Source organism: Choloepus didactylus, chromosome 17 (genome assembly GCF_015220235.1).
Source record: "Choloepus didactylus isolate mChoDid1 chromosome 17, mChoDid1.pri, whole genome shotgun sequence".
NCBI lineage: Eukaryota > Metazoa > Chordata > Mammalia > Pilosa > Megalonychidae > Choloepus > Choloepus didactylus.
This window is the reverse complement of record NC_051323.1, coordinates 25,926,812-25,932,735: the sequence shown is the minus strand read 5'-3', so window position 1 is coordinate 25,932,735 and position 5,924 is coordinate 25,926,812. Positions and strand designations below refer to the sequence as shown.

The 5,924-nt window shown below is 39.4% G+C and overlaps 1 pseudogene; it reads left to right on the top strand.

Moving 5' to 3' along the window:
- Positions 1-285: 285 nt before the first annotated feature.
- On the top strand, positions 286-4,529 carry LOC119512063 (annotated as a pseudogene).
- Positions 4,530-5,924: the final 1,395 nt, after the last annotated feature.

Sequence of the window (5,924 nt, the reverse complement as noted above, 5' to 3'; positions counted from 1 at the left end):
TAATTTATTTTTGAATGTTAAGGGATAGAATTTAGCAAGAAGAGGCTATTGTGTGTCAAAATAGAGGATCATTTGAAATAGCAGGAGAAAATAGTGTTGTTGAAACCATCCATTCAGCAAACATTTTCCAAGTGCCTGCTACATGGTGGGCACTGCTGGACATCTGGGGAGAAAGAAACCAATCAGTCTGATATTTCCCTTTGATGACATTGGGGCAGGAGACAGACAGACTTGTCAGTGTAATAACAGCAATAACTAACATTTTTGAACACCCACAAATGTCACATGTTTGACGTGCAGGACAGCATCATTTATTCTCCCAAACCCTGTGAAGTAGGTTCTGTTACTGATCCCATTTTGCAGATGAGGAAACTGATGCTCGTAGAGGCTAAGTACTTCCCTAGTGTTGCTCAACCAGGTAAGTGGTGAAGCTGAGATTCAAACTCCAGTCTGAGGCTCTGAAGACCTCACTCTTCAACACTATACAGGGTTAGGACACAGCTGTTGCTTCACAGTTAAAAGCATGGGCTTAAGAGTCAGGCTCACTGTCTTCGAATCTCATACCTATGCTCTGCGAATTGTGCCCTTGAATAAGCTACCATTACTGCTCCATGTCCCAGATGAGGATAAGGACAGTATCTGCCTCATGGTTTGTTGCTAGAATGAAATGGTCCAATGCAATGATATTTAACGTGGCACCCAACATGAGGGGCAGTCACCCATGCCAACTTTAGTTAGTACATGCTGGTTGAGGCTATTGTTGGAACCCAGAGGGTTTCCAGAAGTTCTTGGTTGGGACAGTGTAGCCCAGCCTGCAGATTAGGCTTTACGCCTTCCTGCTTGATGCCTTGGTCCTGGTCTTTGCACAGATGTCTTTTGACGTAAAAAGGAAGACTTGTGAGCCAGGAAGCTTTGGAAATATGGGTGGAGGGTAGGGTGAGGAGCAAGCATCAGGGGATTGACCTTTACAGAGTCCTATTTTAAAAGCGATATTTTTGTGGTTTTGATGAGTCTATTTAAGTGTATTCCACATACTGCTTGATAAATAGGCTGCAGTCTGTGAGGTGGGAATGGTGGATGCTAGAAAATTTTCCCTAGGCAAAACTATTTCCAGTCCTGTTGGGTTAAAGAATTAAGGATTTTTAGAAGATATATGTGGTATTTGAGAATGAGAGAACAAGCTTCCCACAGTCAGAAACACTTTACCTCAAATCATTTGAATACCTGGGCACTAGTATAAAGCTGGGCTATGAGAAAATGGCAGGTGAGTTTATAGGACAGGTATATTTTGATAGGACTGATGAAGTTTCCTGGAACTCGTGGCATTTTGAAGGGCAGAGACTTGAACTTGAAGCCAGTGCTTGGCTAACTCCTAAGTAACTTCAATATTTCGCTCAAACATCAACTCTTCTGGGAAGCCTTCCTGGATCACCCCAGAGCTGTCATCTGTGCTTACTAGCACATTCTGAAGACCTCTATTATTGTAATCACTGTACTTTGTTGTAGTAATCTCTTTGGGAGCTTGTTTCCCTCAACCCTGCCTCTATCATATTTCTAGCACTGTGGACACAACGCATAGTAAGCATTCAAGTTGTAGTTCAATCGAAGTAGGTATTATTAGTTTAACAGAGAGAAGGGGGAGACGGGTACAGAAAGGTCTGAAAGACCATTGAGTATAATAGCCTCTCATTTCATAATTTTGAATCAAACAAATCCTGGCTATACATATTTGAATTTAAAATCTAATTTATTTTCAATCTGACACCCTGCTTTATGATATTAATTCTATCTAGAATACTTCTTTTCCCCCTATCCAGACCTGGAAAAAGCACAAACCTTTACTTTCTTGGAAGAAATGCAAACGTGGCCGGTGTGTTCAGGATGTAGAAGGGAATTTGATCAATTGTTCCTAGCCTTAAAGAAAAGGTGAGGAAGACCAGTTAACTTTAGGCAAGATTCTGCTCAGAGAGCAGTATCTTAGGAAGCAGTTCTACAGTGTCAGCAGGGCCACCTATTAAAATTTTAGCATGCTTCTCCAACATGGTGGGCTAGTTGGGGAATTTTGCACAAACACTTTAAGATCAGCTGTATTGTCTGGGGGCAGCTCTAACATCTGTGCCTGAGATATTGAAAACGAGGCTTCTAAATATCTTCTCAGGCAGTTTGGGGATGATTTCAAACTTGAAGGAAAAAGTTGAGGGTAGAAAATTACTTTCTTTTTCATTCTTTAAAGCTCTTCTGTTAAGGCATACTGTTCCAAATCAGAGTAGACAGGCTATAAAGTTCTAGATTTTCTTTGAAATTTCTCTTCAATGTAGAACAGCATCCTTGCTCTGTATTGGCAGAAGCAACCCTTCTCTTAATATAAGCAAAGACGAGGTCATAAACCAGCCCAACAGCTATAATGTGCTTAAGATGTAGTATTTGTTACCTGGAGGACTCATATCCCACAACTTGTGGTAAACAGATGAATGCTAAATGCTTGGATTACAAAGGGCTGTAAATTTAAACTTATCCAATTTGTCTTTGTTAGAACATATCTCTCCTTGCAGATGGCTTTTCCCTCTGGCTTGTTACTATTGCCCAATTCTTTGAGATTAAAGCAACAACAACAGCAACAAGAACAACAACAAAGCAACAAAAACTCAAAATCCCTAAATGAATTGTTGCCTTGGAGCGCCCCTCTCCCCCAATCTGGGACCATCAGAGGGGAGATGAGAGGACAGGAGTGGGCCCTGTACCTCCACATCTGTCCCATTGGCTGGCTAACAGTGGGATTGCTGTTTCCTTGAGTTTTGGGGAGAGGTGGAGCACTATGGTTTCAAGAATATGTACTTGGGAGCAGATAGACTTGTCAAATTCTAGCTCTACCACTTCTAGTTGAGGGTCTTCAGACCTTGCTTGTCTCTTTTTCATCATTTATTTTATCTTCTTGAATAGGTAATACTTTAATATGGTTGAAAATTTCAAAAACATATGTGCTGAGGAGTCTTGTTCACCCCTCTGCCCCTATCCAACTTGTGTGCCTCCTCCATAATTTCTATAGGAACCAATTTTATAAGATTCTTGTTGTTCCTTCTCGTATTTTTAAAAATGGAGATAGAAGCAAATATGAATATATGTATTGTTTTTGTCCTTTCTTTACCCAAAATACATCATGCTGTATATACATTGTCCTGACTATTGTTTTTTGTCATTTTTTTTTACAGCTTCATCATATTCCATCATGTGGATGTAGTATAGTTTATTCAACCAGTACCCTATTGCATTGTTTCTACCTTTAGTTATTAGAAATAATTCCACAGTGAATAACTTGATACATATGTCCTATGTGTGCTGAAATGCCTGTCGGGATAACTTTGCTGGGGCAAAGGATAAATGCATCTGTAGTTAGTAGATTTTTAGTAGAATGGCTCTGCCATTTTGCATTCCCATCAGCAACATGTATATTTCTCCACAGTTGCACTAACAGAGTGTATTGTCAAACTTTTGGATATTTGGCAATCTGACGGGTAAGAAAGGGTACCTCAATATAGTTCACATTTATATTTATCGTACTGACTAAGCTTGAGCATCTTTTTTATGTGTTTAAGAGCCATTGGATTTCTTTACTTCAAATGCTTTTTTATGTATTTTGCCTACTTTGCTCCACAGTATTTCCTAATAAAGGTGTTGCCTTTGCCCACCTCTGTGAGGAGGCCAGAGGGCTTGCCAGCCCACCTCGTGCCCTTGCTGGGTGCCCTGTCATTCAAAAGCTGCCGATCTTACTCCAGGTTGGCTGACTCATAAAAGAGTATGTCACTCTCCTTAATCATCAAGATAGATTATTTTCTCAATAGCTTCTTAACAGAGATTATAGTGTCTAAGTACAGCTAAGTTCAAATACTTAGAAAAAAGTTATGTGTAGTGGCAACAATTTTTGACAGGGCGGAAACCAAGCCCTCTGGGCCAGTGGCTCCAGAGGCTGTGGTCGCCCGACTCCTGGGTGTCCTGTGACTCTCACGTCAGTCACCACGGGACTTTGGGGGGCTGCCATGACCTCCAGGGGTGAGGAGATGCTTTAGTGTGAGGACCTCAAAGTGGGAGAATATATATGCAAACGTCCAACAATAAGTGATGCTACGTAAGGATCAGTTAACTGTACAAACAACACAGTTCATGTTTTCCAGCACCCAACATAACTTGTAAGGATTTCAGTGGCAATGAAATAATTTTCCTGGAAACGAAGTTGGTGTTTTCTCAAGCCTATATCGTGCCAAAATGTAAATGGCTATTCATACTAAGTGGCAGTTGCACTGTCTCTTTTTCTTGGATGATTGGGAACAGATTAATTTTATCCTGGTTACCCTGCCTTGGGTTTGTTAAAGTTTAGTACTGTAGGGTTGTGTGGAATTGAGAGCTTAATTGATTTCACTCTTATTTCAATCAGATAGTTGGACCTTCAGATGGAAGTAGTTACATTATAGCTTATTATGAAACCAGACTTACAAGACTAAGTATTACTAATGGAAATATTTAGAAAAACACAGTTATACACATAAATATTTTTAAAGAGAAACAGGTCTGAGCCTCTTTAATTTTGATAAAGTACTCCCAGTGTGTGAATTTCCAGATTTTCATTTTTGCTTCTACACGTACCACTTAATGTATAGGTTCAATATGATTTTGTTGTTGATATTTTTGTTTTGTTGTTTCAGTTAAAAGTATATATTCTGAGATTTATTTAATAGAACTTTCTTTGAAAGCTGTATGATAATGTAGTCTTTCTGAAACTACTGTCTCTAGGAGATAGAAAACTTATTATCCTGGTATTCTTTAATGTCTTTTCCAAAGGCAGGTTGCCACTTGTCATTTTCACTTATGAAAAATAAAAGAATCACTTATTCACCTGGACAAAAAAACCCAAAAACAAAACATAACTTTTCTGTGAGAAGTAATATGTATGGAGATGGCCTGAATGGTTTGCTGTCTGTCCAGCCGTCTTGTTGATAGGAAAAGTCCAAGTTTTAACCATGGCTTAAACCAGATTATCTGAGAACTGTGTGTTTGACCCACGTGGTTCTGACTTAAGGAATTTTCTTTAATTGAATGGTGGTTGTAGTGATGCTGTCATCTCACACATCAAAGCATATTTTAAGAAAGAGTCCTGTGAAACCTGTCATACTTACTCGTAGGTTACACAAATGAGTGACCTACAGCATGGACTCTGGAGTCACACAATCCTACATTTGAATCTTAGCTCTGCCACTTATTGGACATCTCTGAGTTATCCTTTCTGAACCTCAGCCCCCTCAAGTGTGGAATGTCCACCTCAGTGGGTGATTGAGAGGACTGAATGAGGCAATGGATGTAAAGTACTTAACACAGAACAGGTATTCAATGATAGTGGCTGTTGATCCCCATCAAACAGGATGTTTCAAGTTGACCTTTGTGTCTCCAGGGCCTGGAACAGAGTCAGTCTCATAGCAGGTGCTCAATAAATATTTCTGGATTGAATACTGTAGGGATATCATTGAAGGTGGTACTGCTTACTTCATTCCATGTCCTCCTCATGAGGCTCTCTGGGTAAACTTCTTTGTGGTTTGTCACAGGATTAACTGTACTTTTTTTTAAAATGCAATTTTATTGAGATATATTCATATACCATACAGTCATCCAAAGTGTACAGTCAGTTCGTTATCATCATAATTGTGCATTCATCACCACAATCAATTTTTTGAACATTTTCATTACTCCAAAAACTAAGAATTAGAATAAAAATAAAAATAAAAGTAAAAAAGAACACCCAAAACATCTCTTACTCCCCCTGCCCCTGCCATTATTCATTTACTCTTTGTCCCCTTTTTTCTACAGATTTGTCCATACACTGGATAAAGGGAGTGTGAGCCACAAGGTTTTCACAATCACGCAGTCACACCGTATAA